Here is a 22,171-nt window from a genome sequence, read left to right as displayed (position 1 = left end):
GCTGGATGGATCGGGCGGTGCGCGTCAGCTCACCTCCGCCGCCCGCTCCGAAATCGAGGTCCCGGCTTTACGTGGATCACCAGGCCGCAACCCGCAGGAAGGCAGGAGGCCCTCCCCGGCTCCGCAACCGGCTTCCAGGAGTTCTGCAGAGGGTAGGTAGGTCGAGGTGGATGCTGAGGGAAGGGGATCAGGGAAGGGAGCTGGTTCTAAACTTTGTGCAGGACGGAGCTCTCAGAACACACGTTCTATCGCTATGGCTGCCAGGCCACGCCCCCTCCATTGCTGCATATTCTTAATACTAACATTCCGTATAGGACAATGCACGCACCCCTAATGTGATTCATATAATTATTATTTTTTGTTTGCTGTTTTTGCAAAACTCTAATCTCCATGGTGACTTCTTTATTCCTTATAATGCACAAGGAACGCTGGATGACAGGACTCCCTAGCAATATTATCTGCAGTAGTTTATGCATGTTCACGTGCGCATTATATTGTGTTATTGTAATGATTTGTGCTTATAAAAATCATACTCAAAATACATCCCACTATCCCGGCAGTATATCTCCATTTTATCGGCAATCTATCCCCACTATACTAGCCGTATATATCCCCATTTTATCAGCAATATATCCCTACTATACCGGCATTATTTACCAATTTCCCCATACCAAATTCCCCACATCATGTACATACTAATATGATGTAGGGGTGACCATCGGTGCAGTCGCGATCAATAGTCATAAACTATGTGATGGATAACCATTGTTAGTTTTAGCTATTGATGGACATCCATTATTGTTGACTGAATGGCCCGTGGGGCAATCAGAACATGGGGGCGGGGCTGCAGGGTTGTCGGAGGGTGGAGCTATGCTCCATGTCCTGGCACCTTTGGAGAAAAAAAGGTACTTGTGTATTATCACGGCGCCCATCGTGCGATGGCATGCGATGGGACCGATTTGAGGCTTTTCCCGGGCAGAGTGTACAATTTTAATATTGCGTCACATCGCATGCCATTATAATGGCATGCGATGCGACGCGATTTTAATGTTAAATGCCCAGCCAGACCCGATTTTTAATTGTATCCCCACCCTGATGGGTAACGGCCCTTATTCTAGTTCACTCTTAGAGGAAAATTCCTTCTCAAATGGACAAAACTATGTGCACTGCAGGGGGGGGGGGGTAGATGTAACGTGCACATAGAATTAGATTTGGGTGAGTTATTTTGTTTCTGTACAGGGAAAATACTGACTGCTTTATTTCTACACTGCAATATAGATCTCACTTTGAAGAAAAAACCCCACCCAAATCTAATTCTCTCTGCACAAGTTACATCTGCCCCACCTGCAGTGCACATGGTTTTGTCCATCTAAGAAGGATTTTGTCAGAAAGAGTGAACTAGAATAAGGCCCAATAAGTAGAGACAGGATTATATGCAACAAAAAAAGCTTGAAATATGCATGCAAATCTGCATGAAAAATACTTAAAATATGCATGAAAAGTGTTAAAATATGCTACATTAAATAATAAAAAAGTAATTTTTAACTTATTTATTTAAAAATCAGCATACAGTTAGTTGCAAATAAACCTCAAAAATAGGCCCACAGCATCTGCATATGTCAGTATGCTGGCTGCTACAGCATACTGCAGCGTCCAAAGTTCTTCTTGCATCAACTGCACGGACCCTCATCTCCAGCGCCGATGGATCAAATGTCAGCATAGCATGTGAGGGCAGCGCAGTGGAAGGCTTTCTCCCTGCGCCACATACTCACTGTGTTTCAGGAGCTTCGTAATGGCATCCGCCCTGACTGACTTTTATCAACATGGATTGGCAGCTTACATGGATCAGACATAGCGTACATCCAAGGTTCCCCACTATTGCCCCAGCCTGCACACTCTACCACTACCTGGCCAGCAGCAGCAGGGCAAAGCAGTGCTGCAACTCGCGGGTGGGAAAGGGGCGGGGCCTAAAATATGCACCATCACTAGATTTTAGGTAAAATATGCAATAACCAGTGAGAATGGGCAAAGTATGCAAATATGCAAATGCATATAATCCTGTCTCTAGTAATAAGGATGTTAAATGACCCCCCATTGTTAACGCCACCCCACTATCAACGCCAACCCGAAGCGTGGCGAGCGCAGCGAGCCCGTGAGGGGCGGCGGTACGCGTCCTCCGACCTTTTCATACCCCCACTATCCACGTCGGCGTGGAGTTGAATGTATATAGTGTGGCGAGCGCAGCAAGCCACTGAGCCCGAAGCGTGGCGAGCGTCCGCGCAAAACTTCACAAGTATTACGTGTCCCCTCCAGGGGCTCGCTGCGCTCGCCACACTTTGGGCTCGGAGGCTCGCTGCGCTCGCCACACTATATAGAATCAACTCCACGCCAACGTGAATAGTAGGGGTATGAAAAGGTCAGAGGACGCGTACCGCCACCCCTCGCGGGCTCGCTGCGCTCGCCACGCTTCGGGTTGGCGTTGATGGTGGGGTGGCGTTAACAATGGGGGGCAATTAACATAGTCATTACCCATCAGGTTGGGTGTACAATCTAAAATCGGGTCTGGTGGGCATTTAACATAGGAATTAGGCATCTGGGTGCATGTGCGATTTAAAATCGGTCGCATCGCATGAGATCATATCGCATGCCGTGCGACACGATTTTTGGTTGTACAATGACCTGCGATGGAAATCGGGGGCGCCGTGATAATACACAAGTACTGAAAGAAAGAAAAAAAAGAAACATCGGTTCTCCTGTGCCATCAATGTAGGGAAACCATCTGGTTATTGCACATCGATGGGCAAAAGTATTCAACATCGGCCATAAACCATCTATTATTTCAAATCATCGATGGTCGATGGCCAACCCTAATATGCTGGAGCCACAGGAGTTTCGGATCACTGTTAGTGGGTCTACAGGACAGCCATGCACTCAGGGAAGAAGTATGTAGAAACGAGGTATAAGGTTCCCATGCTCACCCCACTGGTTTGGGACACCCCAGTAGGTCTCCCTGTAATGTTGTAGGGGGTCTGTTACCACCTGTAATCCTAGTGTAAGTTGCTGCTGGCCATAGCGTGAAGGAGATGTTACCACATGTAATTCACATGACAGACTTGCAGACATGTTAAAGCATCTCTCTGTCATGTAATCTGCAGCTGGCACCAGGCAGCAGCGATCAGGGCAGATAACAGAGAATCCTTGGCGCAGGCAGCGCTAATCCTTTACAAGTATTCATTAGTGCGTGGGTGAGATCTAACCAAGCAGCAATAACTGGTTTAATTGACGACTTCAGCTGGTATTAAGCAACATGTTTTCCTACTGGAGCTGTCAACATCAACTAAATATTATCTCTGGTTGGGGGCACTGCCAGGGAGGAGCTGCAGGGACCAGAATCTGGGACAATAGGGATTAATAATGACATCAGCTCTCAGCAGTTTCACCCAATACGGTAACTTTGTTGTAAAAGAACTGCTTTTATGTGGAACAGAAAAAGGGTTGCCCAAATGGGAACCCTTTTAAATCCTTCCGACTACCACCATCAGAGATAGCCAAGGCTACCAACCTACTGTTGCCCAGCATCCAGCCGACTGAACTTCACCCGACCTGATCTTGGCGGTGTCCCAGCACCACTACAGGTGCAATCTCCATCGCAGAAACCAGGGCGTCTACACCTGTGTCAACTCCCAGCGCCGGCCCCTTCCATCTCGGGGCAACGCTGGTAACGAGTGGACCAAGCGTCACCCGCCATCAGCTGCTTACTCCGGGAGAGGTATAACATCTATAACTGTGTCAGCTCCCAGCGTCGGCTCCCACAACATCGGGGCCACGCTGGTTGTCAGCAGACCAGTTCTCACCTGCTTCAGGAGTGTCTGCTCCCGGTACCGGCTCCCAGTCCATCGGAGCAACACCGGTGGAAGCGGACACGCAGCTACTGGACTGCTGCTACCGTCATCATCAGCCGGTAATATAACTTCATACAAACCTTGTTTCCTAAATTGAATTGGATACATCATAATAACTTCAATTGGAAGTGACATTCATTATATCCATTTGGAAGCTCTATACTAAGTTGGCAATTGATTATGAACTTGGGCCATTCTTTGGTGCTAGTCGGAATGCATTTTCTATTTTAAAGTGTATAATTTTTATTGTGTATATGCACGTATGCATAATTGTGTATTTTAAGGTGTACCTATTATATTAAAAATAATAATTAAGTAAAAAATCTAATAACAAAAGATCAACACAGTGCGCTCTCTTTATTTTGTGTATTTTATGTGGAACAGCTGGCGCACTGTGCCCAGAACTCAGACTGGAGTTGGTGCTTATTAACCCAGCCTATACTTAAGGTTCTAGATAAGGAGCGACAGTAAAAGATATCTATACCTTATACATGGCTGCATCTGAAATGTAGGAAAAAAAGTTTGGGGCTCATTTACAAACGGACCCTCATCCATTTGCTTTGCATGCAATACACAAAAGCATACTGCGCACGCTCATGCAAGTTGCGTAATCATATTGATCTATGGCCCTTATTCTGGTTCACTCGCAAAGGCAAATTCCTTGTCAAATGGACAAAACCATGTGCACTGCAGGTGGGGTTTTACTTCAAAGTGAGATCTATATTGCAGTGTAAAAATAAAGCAGTCAGTATTTTCCCTGCACAGAAACAAAATAACCCACCTGAATCTAAACTCTCTCTCTCTGCACACGTTACATCTGCCCCCCTGCAGTGCACATGGTTTTGTCCAATTAAGAAGGAATTTGCCTTTGCGAGTGAACCAGAATAAGGGCCTATATGCATTGCATCCCTACACACTGAATATTTGGAATCCCTTAAGCCTGGAGAGGCTAAATACATCAAAGGCTATTCTTGCAATTGCAACATTATCAGTCCTGGATACATTCCTAGATACATCTTTTTGGAGATGTATAGTACAGTGCAACAGTTTTAGGCCGGTGTGGACAAATTCTGCAAAGTTATGCCCCAGTGAACATGGTCCGATGTGTTCTATTTTTCTATTTGATTTTTCTTATATAAGCAAAATCGAATCAAAATCAAACAGAAATCGAACGCATTTGAAATCAAATAGAAAAATAAACTACAGGCAAGTCTATATAGTACAGATCTGTACTATACAGTCCAAATCGAATGTGTTTTGATCCAAATCAAATCGGGATCGAATAGCAAGGCAATTGCACCATGAGTACACCCCTTAAGAATGCTTTAAAAAATAAAAGTGGTATCTGCCAATTTGAGCTGATGGCACTGCTGGACATTTTACAATTTCAAAGTGAAGTACGCAAGGTGTTCCTTTTATCTGATGCTCAGTTTTCTTGGCCAACCACTGCATTTACAGTCCTCAACTGTGCCCATTTCTCTGTGCTATTTAAAAGAGCAGCACATATCGAAACCTCAGTCTGCTTTGAAATCTTTGCCTGGGAGATAAATTTTTGCCTGGGAGAGACCTTGCTGATGCAGTATAATTACCTTGTGTCTTGTTACTGTGCTCAGTATTTTCATGGTATATGTCCTGTGACATGAAAATGTCTTCCATAACCTTGACATGAAAATGTCTTCACCTTTTGTAGCAGAGTATGGTTGTTCCTCACCCAATTTTACTCTTCTAAAGGTGCCCATACACGTTACAATTATTGTATACAATATTGTATACAATATCGCATCTCATCCGATCTTGGTTTTGCGATGACATCAGATGAGATGAGATCTAGTACAAAAAGTATGTGCTGCACATACTTTTTGTACTAGATCTCATCTCATCTGATGTCATCGCAAAACCGAGATCGGATGAGATGCGATATTGTATACAATATTGTATACAATAATTGTAACGTGTATGGGCACCTTTACACAGCTGTTTCTGTGCCAGTTAATGATTGTGTTTCAACCAACATATGAAAGTTATGATCATTATCACCAGTTTGGTGTGACTGGTTAATCCTACACTTGATATAATCCGACAAAATCCCTGATTTTGCCCAAGTTTGCCTAAAATAATTTATGTTTGTTTTGAAGGCAAAAGGTGGTCACACCAAATATTCATTTATTTTAGATTTTTCTTCTGTTCATTCATTTGGTAATTTATAAAAAATAAACTATTCTTTTATTTAAAGCATTCTTTTTCCACAACTGCCTAAAACATATGCACAGCACTGTATCTCTTGCAGGATGACGTGCACTGGGGCCACAACACGCAAAACTGATGACTATCAAGTGCACCAATTTCTAGTTGGCTGATTAAGGATTGACATTTCTCTAGCTAATAGTTCTTAAATCATCAATGTCCTGGCTATGTTGAATCAGTCACTGTCGTGTCTTTACCTAAGCAGGCCCGGTGCCAGGTACAGCAGCGCCCCAGGCAGGGGGAGGGGGGGGGAGCGCCTGCATACCCCTTCCCCCCGCCGCTCACCTGTTCCCCTCCCGCCGCTCACCTGTTCCTGGGGGGGGTGGTGAGATGCGGCCGCTGAGTCGCTCATGACAGGGGGGGGGGTTGCGGCGGGTCGCTCGCTCCACCTCCCCTCACACACACGCAAGTGGGAGAATTTACAACCGAGGAAGGGGAAAGGGAGGGAATGCGGCCGCTGCTGCCGAGTCCCTCCATGAGGGGCGGGGTGTGGGGATGGTGTGGGCGTTTCTAACTCACCAAGCTCCACGGGGGTTTGCGGGCGCCGCTGTGCTAACCTGGCTCCACGGGTGGGTGGGGATGGTGCGGGCACCGCTGCGGCACTACCTGTCAACTTGCTCCATGAGGGGGGCTCCCAAGTGCCGCCCTCCAGTGGCCGGCACCCTAGGCAAATGCCTAAGGCTGCCTAGTGGTGGTGCCGGCCCTGTACCTAAGGATACAGACATGTATTCCCGACATGCACCTGGTGCAGATACCTATGTTTTGAGCAGGATGCATCTTGGTATGTTGCGTGCATGAATCCAGGATTTAATTACAGGAGAGAACATACACTAATTATTCTAAGCTTCACTTTTTATTTGCAAAACACCATAGAGAATGTGTCCTGTAAACAGTGAGTACAACACTTTCCCCCGAGACTAAAGACATGACCGGTACCAATTCCCTGACCTGAAGAGCTTGCAATATATTTGGCAGAACTCCGAGATTTTCTCGGAAAATGTTAAACGACTTAAGGTGCCCATACAATTATACAAGATATCACATGCCTCCCTCGCATGTGATACCCCGCCAACTGCCTTCCGGAGAGCCGCAGGGCTCCCAGAAAGCAGGATTGCATACAATATATTGCATGAGTTCTGACAAATCCTTATTGCAGCCCTTGTGATCTCCATCTCCGATCTGATGCACATCAGATAGGAATCGGAGGTTATTTGTGATTTTACACTTTTCATCTGATTTATCGGACAAAGCCATCGGAATAGGATGAAAAGTGCCCAAATCGCACTAGTGTGTGGGTAGGGAGACCAATCCCGGGATATTTTTTAAACCCAGGATTCAAAATTGAAAAACTACCAATCCCAGGATTGGCGTCCTAACAGCGGAGCAGCCATGTGGGGATCGGCGGGGTGGGCATGCGGGGACAGGCAGACAGAGAGTGTGGGGACGGGCAGAGCGGGCTTGCGGGGGCCGGGGGAATGGGCACGCAGGACCGTCGGACAGAAAGTGCAGGGACTGTCGTACAGGGCGTGCAGGGACTGGCAGACTCAGCTGAGAGGGCAGGCCGGTACGTTGCCTTTAAAATCCTGCTGCGCAGACACACAGCATGTTATCCACAAAGCCCCTGAGACGAGTGCTGCTGGTGCTCAGCACTGCCTGGCAGAAAGGGAGAAAATGCACATGGACATTTCAATATCCTCCAATCCCGGGATAAAAATAGCCCAAAATCCCAGGATCCCACTGACCCCAGGATTGACATTTTTATGTATTAAGCTGCACTTGACAAATTACCAAATGTGATTGGCTGCTGCCAATATTACCCAGTAATAGGCTGATTCTGAGCTGGGCACAAAGTGAAACAATTAGTAACTTTGCACCTCAGTAAAACCATGTAGTGCAGCAGATGAGAGAGATTGTCCACTCAGCTTGTGAGCTACATGCAAAAGCAGCCAGTATTTACCCTGCATGCAAAAATACGAAATGTATTTGCAGCCCTTGCATTTGAGCATACTTTGTCCAGGAGCACAGTTACTTCACTGTTTTCCTGAACCAGCTCGTGGTGCAGATATGACTGCGACACCTGTGTCAGACACACTTTGATTTCCAGTTTAACTGACCAAGAAATAGAAAGTTCAGAGAAAAGTAATTATAACAATTAACACAATGACACTCCACCTTCATTACAGGTCAAACCCTGAGTGACTCACGTCCTTTCTAGGACCTGAGGGAGTAAATGTAGACTCAGGAGAACGGCCGGGAGAGATCCTGGATGTGACACGTGACCAAGAGATGGATCCAGACCAGGTCTAATAACAGCTTCATGCCTCTGTGTTTTCACAACAAACACATTATACAGGAATAATAACTGGAGGGGGCATCACTGCCACTATCTATAATGCGGACCTTTTGACTGGGGTAGTATGATTATAAAGCCCCCCCACAAAACACTGAAGGGCCATTTGCAACCATAGAAGTGTCTGCGATGTTGTCCAGGATTTTGTCGGAGTGTGAGACCAGCTTTTAATATTAGCAGTTATGGCATCTGACAGAGGAGACGTAACTGATTACCGAATGGAACATAATGAAAAGATAATAATATGAGTTTTACTGTGTAAGGTATCTGCTTCCAGCTGCTTCCAGTTTGAGGGAAGTGAGAATATGTCCCAGATTTCAGAGTCGCAGCGAGCTGGCGGATGCAATGCCCTAGCTTCCTGTGGAATAATGGAACGTCACATACTAATGTTGCATTACACAAGAAGAATAAGTCACCAGCTTGCATAGGCAAACGCAGAGGGGGTTTCGGGTTGCCCAGAAACCCCCTCCTCTTGGCAAGTGCTTTAAATTATAACAGCAATAGCACTGGTATATAATATGATCAGTAGAGCTGCCACCACATCATGCAGTGAGAGCAGAGCTGCTGCACATGCCCAGTGTACCAGCTTCTTCTACCACATTTACTGTATGTGTGGATCTGAGCCCTCAAACATCGCACTGGACCAGAGAGCAGCTGCCAGGAGGAAGAGACAGGAGCCTTACCATGAAGTGGGAGATTGTGAGCTTAGAAAGTGCAGTACTGTTCTATTACGTTTGTGTATTTATTTATGTTTAAACTTTTCCTGACCACGTATAGAAACATAGAATGTGACGGCAGATAAGAACCACTTGGTCCATCTAGTCTGCCCCTTTTATCTTATCTTATTTAAATGTTTAAAACAGACTATACTATAGACCATCTGTACTATTTAATATTACTACTGTATTCCATACATTATCCAGTGTACAAAAAGATCAATTTTCAGTGCTGTTACCACTCTCGCAGACTCTTGTACTTAACGCAATGTGCTGCAGAGTGGGAGATCTTGGATTACATTTGGAACCCCCCTCTAAAAATCCTGCGTTTGCCACTAGCTTGGATCTCTGCAATGAGGAAACACGTTTCTATACCAGGGTTGCAGGATTCCAGGAAATCAGGTCCCACTCCCGGCCAGCCTCCCGGAATGCTGGTCTTCTCCTGCGACCCTCCCCCCTTCCTGTCGGCGGGAGTCGGTGGGACCAAATGATGCATATTGCGTCATTGTAGCCCCACCCTCATCGTGCAATCCATGAAATACCAGCATTGCATGGCAGGGGGCATGGACGCAAGGGCGCGACAGCGCTGGCCACGCCCAGAGCTCAGGGGCCACCTTCCTTGTCACAGTTACATATGTTATATACAGGGTGAACAGTAACTACCATAGGTGCAGGGGGTGCAGCTGCTATGGGGCCCAAAGATCAGGGGGGACACCTTCCCTGTCACAGTTATATGTGTTATATACAGGGGTATAGCTACCATAGGTGCAGGGGGTGCAGCTGCTATGGGGCCCAGAGCTGAGAGGGGCCACCTTCCCTATCACAGTTACAGGTGTTATATACAGGGGTGTAGCTACCATAGTTGCAGGGGGTGCAGCTGCTATGGAGCCAGAGCTGAGAGGGGCCACCTTCCCTGTCACAGTTACAGGTGTTATATACAAGGGTGTAGCTACCATAGGTGCAGGGAGTTCAGTTGCTATGGGGCCCAGAGCTGAGATGTGCCACCATCCCTGTTACAGTTACATGTGTTATATACAGGGGTGTAGCCACCATAGGTGCAGGGAGTGCAGCTTCTATGGGGCCCAGAGCTGAGAGGGGCCACCTTCCCTGTCACCGTTACATGTGTTATATACAGGGTGTAGCTACCATAGGTGCAGGGGGTGCGGCTGCTATGGGTCCAGAGCTGAGAGGGACACCTTCCCTGTCACAGTTACATGTGTTATATACAAGGGCATAGCTACCATAGGTGCAGGGAGTGCAGCTGCTATGGGGCCCAGAGCTGAGAGGGGCCACCTTCCCTGTCACACTTACATGTCTTAAATACAGGGTTGTAGCTACCATAGGTGCAGGGGGTGCGGCTGCTATGGGCCCAGAGCTGAGAGGGACCACCTTGTGTGGCTAGGACTGGCCGATCTGTCAGTCAGCTATGTACCCAGCATTAGAAGTGTAGTAAGCAGAGTCTGTCTCACCCCGTGTACTGTATATATATTATGACTTCGATAGAGTTTTGTTCCTACAGACTTCTGTGTAGTCATTTATTGCAGTAATAACCCTCATAAAAGGAGCAATATAAATGGGTGTATGATCAGTTCATCTCCGCATCAGTGTCCTGTACACAAGAGACTGATGCAGAGAGGAACTTACATCCGCTTGCACAGTGGGAATTGCAAAGAGATTGAATGTACTGTATATGGGACAAAGCACTTGCACCTCCTTATGACTGGCGAAGCATAACAGGGGAGGGATGGTGCATGCAACCATAGCTTGCCTACAGTAAGGGCATGGCCGCAGGCAAACAGATGTGTTCCTGTACACATCCGTTCGCAGCCCTGCAAATCCCTTTGTAAGGCAGGATTTAGCAGGGCAGGTGGAGGCGGTTACCTGCTTGCTGGGCTCCAAACACTTGCAGCACAGCTGGCAATTCTGAATCAGGCCCATAGTAACCGCTAACAATTAGCACAAGGTTTTTGTAGTCTGCCCCACAGATAGCGTAGTCTGAAACCACCCTCAAATCCAGTCTAGTCTGTCATTGCTCCCCCTGCACAAGTCCTATCTCTGCTCTTAGCGGAATACAATATATAAAACACTGTGCCGAAACCAAGACCAGCCTTTACCACTGTAGTGCATGGTAAGTGTGTTACCGGGTGCTCAGGGGCTGGCTGGTGGGCAAGTCCAGGGCACCGGCCCATAAGTAACAGCGCATCCTTATTGTACTTTATTTATAAACGGAAATGACTGCAATGGCAGAAAGCGGTGCAGACAGCAGCGGCTTCAGGCCCCATGAACTCCTTGGGCTGCACCGGCAATGGTTCCGCCCCTAAACTGTTATATTTGTATTTGATTTTTTTTGCCCATTATATTATATTTTTTATTATTTTGTGCCCCTTTTATATTTTTCCTTAATCTTTTTGACCCGTTAAATTTTTATTTGATTTTTGTGCCCCCTCAAATTTTTGCACACCCCCCCTTGTTATATTTTAATGTGATTCTGTGGCTCCCAGACCCCTTTATATTAGGATATTTCAGTCAGCGGCACCCCCTCCCCTTAAATTAACTTACCTGGCAGCTCCTCCGCTCCTCCTCGCGCTCAGCCTCAGAGCAGACAGGAATTGCATTCAGTCTGACTCCGAGTCGCAGAGCAGTAACAGGCAGCCTTATGATTGGCTGACTGCCTATTGCTATGGCTACTGGAGGAGACCAGTCCCCGGGCGGAATGGATGCTGACACAGCACGTCAGCAACCATTCCATGTACAACCGCACATGCTGCCTGGGCCTGGCCCGGCCACCCGCTTAGCCCCCGCCCAAGTAGCCCCTGTTGATAAAAATCAGCAATACAGAGGCCCGAGGGGCACATGGCACACTGCCCCCCCGGCCTAGCCCGCCACTGTGGATGCGGCAGCCTGTATCTGAGTTGAGCATTTGTGCAATGTGCTATCATGCAGTCTGATTTGTATCATAAATAATAGTGCCAATAATAGTGTAACAACATATACAACTGATGTGTACACATATGTGTTGTTGTGCATCTTGATGTTTTGAGATTTTGAGTAACAGGTGAAGGTGTGTCAGTGGCCTCTCACCCCATGCTCTGCCAGTGGCTGGGCACATAGGACTAGGTATATGTGGGGGTGCTGAGTTTGGAGAGGGTGTAGTAGGTCATATTTTAGATGCATCCTCTAAGGTCTCCCAACACGTGACACCAGAAGATCCCATCTCCAGAACTGCTGGGCACCTCTCCAAGGGAGTAACTTTTCCAGGCTCTATGATTAGAAAGTGACTGGACCAGATTGGGAAGGAAGCAATGTTTAATTTCTTATGGAGAAAATGACATTAGTCAGAGAGACAAACCCACAATTCTCTTACCCAAATAAAGTCTGCTAGCTGTGGATCCACGTGAGAGGGTCACCCTGTGCTATCTCCATGTCATGTGCCAGCTGTTCCTGCATGAACTTTAATTAGTCGCATTTACTTACTCCAATTTATTTATAGGGGTGTGGGTGACGAGAGGAGCATAGGGTAGCATCTGGTGCAACGCAACCTGCTGGTAGCAATAGTGTCTGGTGCAACGCAACCTGCTGGTAGCAATAGTGTCTGGTGCAATGCAAATTGCAGAGAGTATCTCATAGTTGCCGACTTTTAGGCTGCCCTCTCCAGGAGAGGGCAGCCAGCTCTGTGAAGTAGGGGGCGTGGCCATCTATGGGAGGCAAAAGGGGGCGGTTTGGGGGCAGAGCCACGGAAGCAATGGATGTGGACAGCAATGCGGGAGGGTTGCCCCCCTTTCCGGGGGGCCGGGAGGGGGACCCAATTTTAGGCAACCCTGGAGTATCTGGTGCAATGCAGCCTGCTGATAATCATAGTATCTGGTGCAATGCAGCCTGCTGGTGGTCACAGTGTCTGGTGCAATGCAGCCTGCTGATGATCACAGTGTCTGGTGCAATGCAGCCTGCTGGTGGTCATAGTGTCTGGTGCAATGCAGCCTGCTGATGATCACAGTGTCTGGTGCAATGCAGCCTGCTGGTGGTCATAGTGTCTCAGTACATGTGCAATGATTGTATCAGAGCGCTGCAGCGTGCATGACAGTATACACAGTTACTTTCCTTTAGGTGCAGTTGCCCACATGCTGTAACACGCTCTCACTCTCTCATTCCCTCTCTCCCCCCAACTCTCTGTAATGTAAATTATTAAGTTGCAAAACAGGATGGTAAATAGCTAAACGTTGTGCACAAATAAGTCTATTAATCTGTCACTGATATATAGTCGCTCATCTATATTCATCCTTTGGGCACTGCCCTGATATAGTCATTGCAGGGAGGAGGGGGGGTTAGTGGTGCTGAAAATGTGCACGGTGAGGACAAACACAAGGTCCTGCTAGTCCCAGCCTCCTGCATCTCAGTGTTCTCCCAAAGCTCTTCACCGGATGCCTGTTCATAAACAATTTATAGCGTCATTGAAAAAAATAATGGGCAACATTACTGCATGTCCAATGACGATCTCTGATATACTATATTTCTGGTAGTAATAATAATACTACTAATAATATTGATAATTTGGTTGATTTATTTTCTAGGTATCACTGTGCAAGGGATGCGGTCAAGATCCCGGCGGTTGAAATACAGGCGCCGTCATACTGGCCGCCACAATTCCGACATATTCTCCCTCATGGGGAGACCGCAAGAGAAGTCCTGACCAGAGTAGGATTCGCGGGGAAATGGACCTGGCTTTTTTTTCAGCTACCCCTTTTACACCGACGTTGACCCGGGTCCGCCCTGGGTTTTTACAATGGTGTAAAAGGGGTATAAATAAACCTCTCATAGTGAGTCTGGGCACCAGCCAACAAGGGATAAGAACCTGGGTATTGGTTTATGACACAAACTCGTGTACACTCAGTGTTACTATATAAACACCTATTAGTAATCCTCCTAGAGAACATGGGGCAGTTACTGCTCACAACCGGTTCTCATGGACCGCATCTTCGCTCTGTTCCGGCTAATGGTGACTTGTCACATTGTGTCAGTAATAGGGACACTGAAGTATCAGAGCCTCATCTCGCCCCCACACCATCATATTACAATGTAACAAACACATCGGATAAGTATCTCCGCTTGTACAGACCTTGCAATTAACAGTAAATGAAAGGAGCATTTGAGAGGTTCATGAGTTCATCAAACTTCAAAGGTGTGTAACAAAAAATGACAAACACACGTCCCCTTTTATATTCCTGATAATTAATAGGACTTTCTGCCTGCAGGTATTTGAAGATTAAGTTCATGTGATGTTACAAAAAGAAAAAAAATTAGACTTCAATGCCGTCTATAACAAGGATCCGTCCTGTGAACTCTGAAGCTGGTTATTTGTCCTTTCTTTCATGATACACATTAATATCTTTATTATGCTATAGTTGTTATTGTATAAATACCTTTCTTTGTTTGTTTGCCGCAATGTGCAAGTATCTGTGTAAATCACCAACCCTGTGTATATTCCTATTGCTTTATGTTTTTATCTGGCTATGGGGCCCGTTTAATATAGGATCGCATATAGAATGCAGTCTAAGCGAACATTGGGGGTTATTCCGGTCTGTACACTCGCATGCGAACATGGTGTTTTTTTTACCTGCGCATGCGCATTTCTGTACATGTGCTAGCAGCCATGGCAAACAGAGTGGGAATGGGGAGGTGGCGGGTAGCTGCACCCATGGGAACACACAGCGTTTTATTGTCATTCCCATAAAAACGTTAGGCGTTCCCATGGTAATCACCCAGTGACGTGGGCGGGCGGCTGACATCACCGGATGTCAGCTGCCCGCCATTTTCCCCTTAGGAATACACGCTAAGCTAAGACACGTCAGAGTGTCTTAGTTTAGCGTGTTCCTTCCACATCCTTCAATGGTTGGCGACCATCGATGGGGGTGTTTTCCCCATAGGCCCAACTTTGCAGCTCTGCATATCAACCAGAATAAGGTCCATTTACCAGCCAGTGGGCTACTGCCATCTCAGAATGGGGACTGCGATGCTGTCCAATATTGATACATCGGACAGCATTGCATCCCCCATAGACATCTATGCAGGATGCAACTTACGGCAAGGCAGGAGGGAACTGCGATCCCTGCTTAGGTGCCTCCATGATTCATGCGAGGGTACTTAATATTTGTGGCTAACTCCCGTAAAGGGTTGTTTTCGGAGAATTAGCCGCAAATATTTAATAGTAAATGGGCCCCTTTGTATTTCCTGTCAGCAACTGTCAAATAATATTTTGATCTTCAAAGCAAAGGAAACACTATTAGGGTATGTACCCTCGGCCAGAAGAGCCTATAGGAGGATTGGTGCCTCCGTAGGGACCCTGGAGTGTAGGAAAGGCATAACCACACACCTACTGCAATGCCACACCCATCAGTATACAGTCACTTCGAATGTCTCTGTGCCAGGACACTATGCAACCCAAGGTGGTCAACTAGGTCATTGGGTTTTAGGGGTGACTAAAACACTGCGTTATATAATTCTCCATCTTATTAATGAGCATGAAGTGTGGTGTGGCGCCATTATACCACAGCCCAGCGTTATTCTCTGAGAGGAGCAAAAGATGCATTCGAAGCAGCTGTACAAAAATATGCAAGACCTGTTGTATATTGAGACACTAACTGGCGACTTCACAATTCCCAGCGGCTGCGTACAAGGACGTATCCATTGCAATTCAGTCAATTCTCATAGTCCTAAGAAGCCTGATATCCGGACGATAGGTCAATAGTGCCTAGGTCAACGATAATATGTCAATAGCGTATGGACAAGGTCAACATCAGCGGTGGCCCCAAAATCGCCGACCAGCAAATGATTTTGCAGACTCGCTGATATAAGACACCTCTCTGGTGTCTTACATCTGCGGGCGCCAGTGGCGTAGCTACAGGGGTCGCAGCGGTCGCACCTGCGACCGGGCCCCTGAGCCAGGGGGGCCCAACCCCCGCCACTGTAACCCCCGCCACCATAGGCGTGCACACGGGGGGTGCCAGAGGTGCACAGGCACCTCCTAATGGCACCCCCACACGATTGCACGCATGCCGCTGATCCCCCCAATTATGGCCGCCGCTGTCACTCACAATACAATACAGCGGTCAGAGCCTGATGCTGCTGCTGCTCCCGGAATGTGGCCACCCCCCCCGACGGCGCGCGCAGGGTGGGGGTGGTGGAATAATGGGTCCGCAGGCTTGGGGGAGCGAGTCTGCAGGGAGCGGCAGGTCTGAGATGGCACAGATCGGATCTCTACTGATCCGAGCTGCGGTGCTGCGCTCCCGGCTCCTCCTGCTGTCCTGACTGACATCTGAGGCCGGGACTGGCGGAAGTGCGGGTGGTGAGGTTGGATGTCTGTCCACCTTGGACCACTACTACCGCATTCACAGGTGCGACTGTGTGGCCACCCCACATGCCTTATCTGCCACTTGCTGCTGCTGCAGCAGCAGCAGCATTGCCAATAATCAAGATGTCCGTGGGAGGGCTGCACACAGATCGTCCTGTGGGATCACCTCTTCAGGCCAAGCAGCAGCATTTGCAGAGTTCAGTCACTGGCACTGCACAAAACGTGAGTTTTAAAAAAGATTACCCGTCCCCTGGCCTGACCTGCCTGATCATTAATTATATATATATATAATTTTTTTTTTCAAGTATTCATATTGTGTGTGCATATATATACAAGCAGTACTCATGGCTGAGAGACAGTATAATGCTCCCACAACACAGCAATTCTTCATTTATTTGTGACTTTCACTTAATGTGTGTGTGTGTGTGTGTGTGTGTGTGTGTGCGTGCGCAATTTTGTTGTATGTAGGGGGGCCCCAAGCTGACCTTTCGCACCAGGGCCCATGAACCCTTAGCTACGCCCCTGGCGGGCGCCCTGTACGGGAAGCGGGCAGCTGACATTGCGTTGCGGGTGAATTTACATGGCAAAACCCAGCGTTGTCATGGGGATGCCCATTATACACTGGGAATTCCCATGGGTGCAGCCCCACACCCCTGTCCCGCACTGCTTGGTACGAACAGGATGGTGAATAAGCAGCTCACCATCGCTTCCCTGTGCGAACACGCAGGGGAGTGTGGTGAACAGAATCACCCCCTTAGTAACTCACTGGCATAAGTGTTCAAAACACACATCAAGTGCAGCAATCGCATTGAATAGGACAAGAGGTGCTGTAAAAGCAATACTGCAAATGCAAATCAACACTAGTAATAACATGAATGGGTATGGTGGCGTTAGAGACAAAGGTTTCTATTGCCAGGCTCATTTACACACGTTGTATTCACATTGCAAACATTAGTTTTACCCATGCAAATTAGCCCCTGTGGGGATGAGGATTTTGGCGCTGTTGAAACTCTCCAGCTACCAAATGAGTGGAGCAGGGTTGAGATCTGAGTGTCTGCACCCTTCCAAATAGAGAAAGCGTGGGGATACCTATAATGGGAGTACTATTACTTTTAGAGGGAATAGTGTTATACCGAGTGCTATTACTGTTAGAGGGAGTAGTGTTATACCGAGTGCTATTACTGTTAGAGGGAGTAGTGTTATACTGAGTACTATTACTGTTAGAAGGAGTAGTGTTATACCGAGTACTATTACTGTTAGAGGGAATAGTGTTATACCGAGTGCTATTACTGTTAGAGGGAGTAGTGTTATACCGAGTACTATTACGGGATTTTTGTCAGTGGAAACGCGTACAAGGTAAAAATCCCGGGAATCAAGCATGGTTTTTAGCAGGTAAACCCCAGGTAACGACCCGGGAAGGGGAGGCCGGCCATTGTGCAGCCGTGTCCGGCTGCCTGCTGATGTCCACTGGTCGACAAGCCCCCCTACCCACCCACCAATCCCCGCAGTCCACCTGCTGGCCCCTGATGACTCCTGCTGGTCTCCGATGTGTGCTGCCCGCCGATGCCCACTCACCGGTCCCCGCTGCCCATCCACTGGTCCCCAACCCACACCTCAGATGCCCACTGCCCTGCTTTCCCAGGTTTTCCCTTAAGTAGAAACAGTGTCTACCCTGCAGGTCGGGAGAGGGAAAGCAAGCAGATGAGAATGGCTGGAAGTGGGAGCTGACCTGCTGTGCACCGCTGCATAGGAGATAAATCTGTGTTTTTGTGACCTCCCCCCCCTCCGCAATGGCTGACTGGTAATAGGATGCAGTGATGTCACGTATGTCACAAACCGCAGATCCCACCATCGGAAACATCGCTCCTTACCATCTCGATGGTCCGTGCTGCGTGAGAGGCCTGTCATCCGCATGGTCTCTGATGTGTGGCGCGATGTCCCCTGTGTCCCCACGGCTCGTTGCCATAGTTCCCTGCCAAGCGCACGCCGTTCCCGGGCAGCATGGGTGCCGCCATGACACTCTCAGGTCAGCTGATTCCCCAGACCAATCCCTGCTGCGCATCCACGTCACCTCTGACCCACACACCTGTACCTGGATCAAGGTGTGTGCTCCTTTTTCCAGCATTGATTGGTGCTGCAGCTGGCAGCCAATCACAGACAAGCAAGGGGGATAAAGCCGGCCTGCGGCCTTCCTTCCTTGTCTTGAACAATTGCTTACCTGCTCTCAGTATTCTCTTGTGACAGAGAAGTTCCCAAGACTCCGAGATCTCCAGGCTCCCCTGTGTTTCTCTCCAGCGTTATCTGCACCCGCTATACCTACCTGGGTTATCCATCTCCAGAAGACTCCTGCCTTTCCACCTCTGCAGTCGAGTACAGGTGCCTCGCCATTACCACCATTGGCTACCAAGCCTTTCAGCGACATTCTCCATCTTGTCCTGAACTAGCGACTGGCTCCGTCGACACCAGCGTCGACATTCAGCTGCTGTGCTCTATAGAGACTTTACCACCTACGTCCTATTGCTTCAGCATATACCTGAGCCGTCCACCAGCCGTCGGCACCATTGTCGGCACCACAGTCTACCTCAGTTGTCGACATCCTGTGCAATCCTCCGCAGTTTCCAGATTGCCCCTTCTTCATTATTACCTCCAGTATCATCTCCCTTGCCTGCGTCCAGAGGACCAGGGCAGGGGGCCGCGACCTGCCTGTCAGACGCAGCTAAGTCCAAAGTTCCTTGCGGGGCTCCCTGGTGAATACCGCTGGCAGGTTAGACTCCGCGCCCCTGTTCCTGGTCTCCGTCAACTCTCTGGTTCGCTGTGCCCTGATCTCCCCGTGTATGTCCTACATCAAACCTTCTGCCTTTGGCTCTCCAGCGCCCTCCACTGGTCCACCACGGTCACAGCCGGGAACACAGAACCCGCCTGCGCTGACAACGTATTTATATTTATGGGTGGAATTCTGAGGGGTGTTTTTTTTTTAGGAGGGGGGGAGTTGTTAATGAATGAGGGGTGGGGTGCTGCTTGGGCATCTGCAATAAATGAGGGGTGGGCATTACGGTGTGTGGTATAATGGGCATTATGGTATGTGGAATAATGTGTAATGGGCATTACAGTGTGTGGCATAATATGTACTGGGCATTACGGTGTGTGGTATAATGTGTAAGGGGCATTACTATAAGGTGGAAATATGATGGATAATTCGGAGCATGAATCATGAATGAAAACATAGTGCTACAGTATGTATTGTAGATGTATGGCCACCTTTACACTGCAGATCACCATTGGAGGAACTGGTCTAATTAGTTTATGTCCAAACTCACTGCAGAATTGTATGTCTATTGCTGTAACATATAACACTCGCCCAGGGGCGGATTTAGGGGTGAGGGCACCCATAGGCACAACAATAACAGCCCCCCCCCCCCCAGCCTATATGTATTATTTTTATTGATTAGTTATAAGCCCCCATCTGAAAATAGCCAATTTAATAGAATAATTAAAAATCCACTAACTATCACCTTTTCTATCATGTATACATATTTACTAAGTAGGACAGTTTACAGGAGCAGTATCTGCATGTCCCATCCATTTACACTCTATTCAAGATAGAATATAGTACAGTACAGTGTTAATGGTAGTATCGGTAGTGGGAAGTGGTACATTTCATGCTGACAGTACTATCACAAGCATCCAAGTGCCCCCCCCCCAAACATGTGCCATCCCTAGGCATGTGCCTAATGGGAAATTCGGCACTGCACACGCCTCACCGGATCCTGGAGCATTTCTCAGTTATAATAAAGTATGAATCATTCCAGACCTATAAACCAATATGTGAATGGAGATAATATTACACCTATCCATCATTGGCCTAATTCATGTCTGTACGCAATGTCGATATTCGATGTACAACTAGCTACCCCACCATGTGCTATTCCTGTAATGTGTACCTCCGCAGATTGCTCACCCTGCCATCACTGACCTATGCAGTGCACAGATGTTGCCTCAGATGGTATCTCTGCTGGCAGGATGTGGGTCACGTGGATGTTTCTGTGCAGGGTTTATCATACTACTACACAAGTATTTGCTTTCCAATAAATACATTGGACCCTTGTATGGATCGCACAGTGTAACCTTCGTAGTGCGCCCACCATGGCTGCCTCATCTGGTGCACTTGTGGTTGGGATGAAAAATACATGGACCTGAGTATACATTTATTTTATGGGTAATCTATTCCACCCAGGGTAATCCTACGCAGAGCGTCTAAAATGGCTGCCGCACCTGGTACTTTGTCAGGGTGGGGTACAGAACCCATGGAAGTTATTATCCAAAATGCTGCACCACTCCTGCATTATGCTTACTGTGGGCTCCAGGGTTTCTTTGTCTGTTACTGTACTACCAACATCCTTTGTATTATGTGCATTGTTATAATGTCTGTAAAGCGCCTTGAGTCCTGTTGGTGAAAGTGCTCTATATAAATTAAACTTAATTACTATTATCAGCAGACGGCGCATGCTCTGCAATTGCACTGCGCCCGTGCCAAGGTACCGTTGCGATGCTGCGTTCAGTGAGATTTTTTACTGCAAAGTGATTGACATGATGGAACAGTTTGGGGGAGTTACCAAGGAGTGACGGCAAATCTGCTGGCGCATCGCGGCTGTTTTTAGGACGTGTACTTGCCTTCAGCTGCGATCATGTATGGAAACAACATGGCACCAGCATCGCTACTACCACGGCCAGTCTGCATGACCATAAACTCAGTAGATGTATCCGTGTTCCTCATTATTGCGTCGATGTTGCGTATATGTACGCAGTTGCTAAGGCTTCGGTGGGTATCCATATTCCTGTGCAGACGGCGGCTTCACATGCAGTGATTAGCAAGTCTGCAGCCCGTCAAAGGGCAGCTGCGTAGCCATGTGAATTAGGCCCTTAGAACAGATCACTGACCAAGAACCTGGCATTACACATGCGCCGTGTTCTATGGGTTTACAAGCAAACGATCTCACTCTTCTATTAAATATAAACCACACACACAAATAATGGTACAGATGAGGAGGGATATAAGACAATGGAAGTTACAAGCTCTGCAATAACATACCAAGCCACAGACCCAGTAGAACGAGTTCATTTTGTACCTTTCTGTTACATCATCTTCATAACAAATTAAGATTCCAAAGCATCTGATTCACCCCTTTTTACATCACAGCGCTTTAAGTCTGTTTTTAATACGTCTTATGGTTCTTTCATTTTGACAGGAAGGTGAGTGAGGATCGTCTCATAAATCAGCGCACTGTTTTCATTTCTTATTGCTAGGATGAAAAAACAGGGCGCGGATCTCTGACCACCTCTTGCCTGCTGGGTGTGGCCCCCCTGACTCACGATACAGGTGACACTTTTATATTGGATGCCCCTACAGACAAGCTTAGCTATAACTGGTCCCCGAGGCATCAGAGCACTCAACTCAATCGCTCTGCGCGGAGCACGTGCTGTGGTTCTGCTTTCTCCTTGTGATAGACAGCACCGAAGGCTCCCAGCCTGACAGGGACCTCTCCCATCCAGGAGCCAATGAAGGCTCAGATCGGAGAGGTGACACACGCGCTCCGACACACACGTGGGAGGACCC

The 22,171-nt window shown here is 47.7% G+C and overlaps 1 long non-coding RNA gene across 1 annotated transcript in view; it reads left to right on the top strand.

Moving 5' to 3' along the window:
* LOC146026636 (uncharacterized) overlaps positions 1-14,343 on the top strand; it is a 132,120-nt gene extending 117,777 nt beyond the window's left edge. Inside the window, exon 4 of the long non-coding RNA XR_014454508.1 lies at positions 13,781-14,343. This is a non-coding gene — a long non-coding RNA (uncharacterized LOC146026636). The remainder of the gene's footprint in view (positions 1-13,780) is intronic.
* Positions 14,344-22,171: the final 7,828 nt, after the last annotated feature.

Source organism: Crinia signifera, chromosome 8, assembly GCF_055691185.1.
Source record: "Crinia signifera chromosome 8, ASM5569118v1, whole genome shotgun sequence".
Classification (NCBI taxonomy): domain Eukaryota; kingdom Metazoa; phylum Chordata; class Amphibia; order Anura; family Myobatrachidae; genus Crinia; species Crinia signifera.
This window is presented reverse-complemented; position numbering and strand designations above follow the sequence as displayed.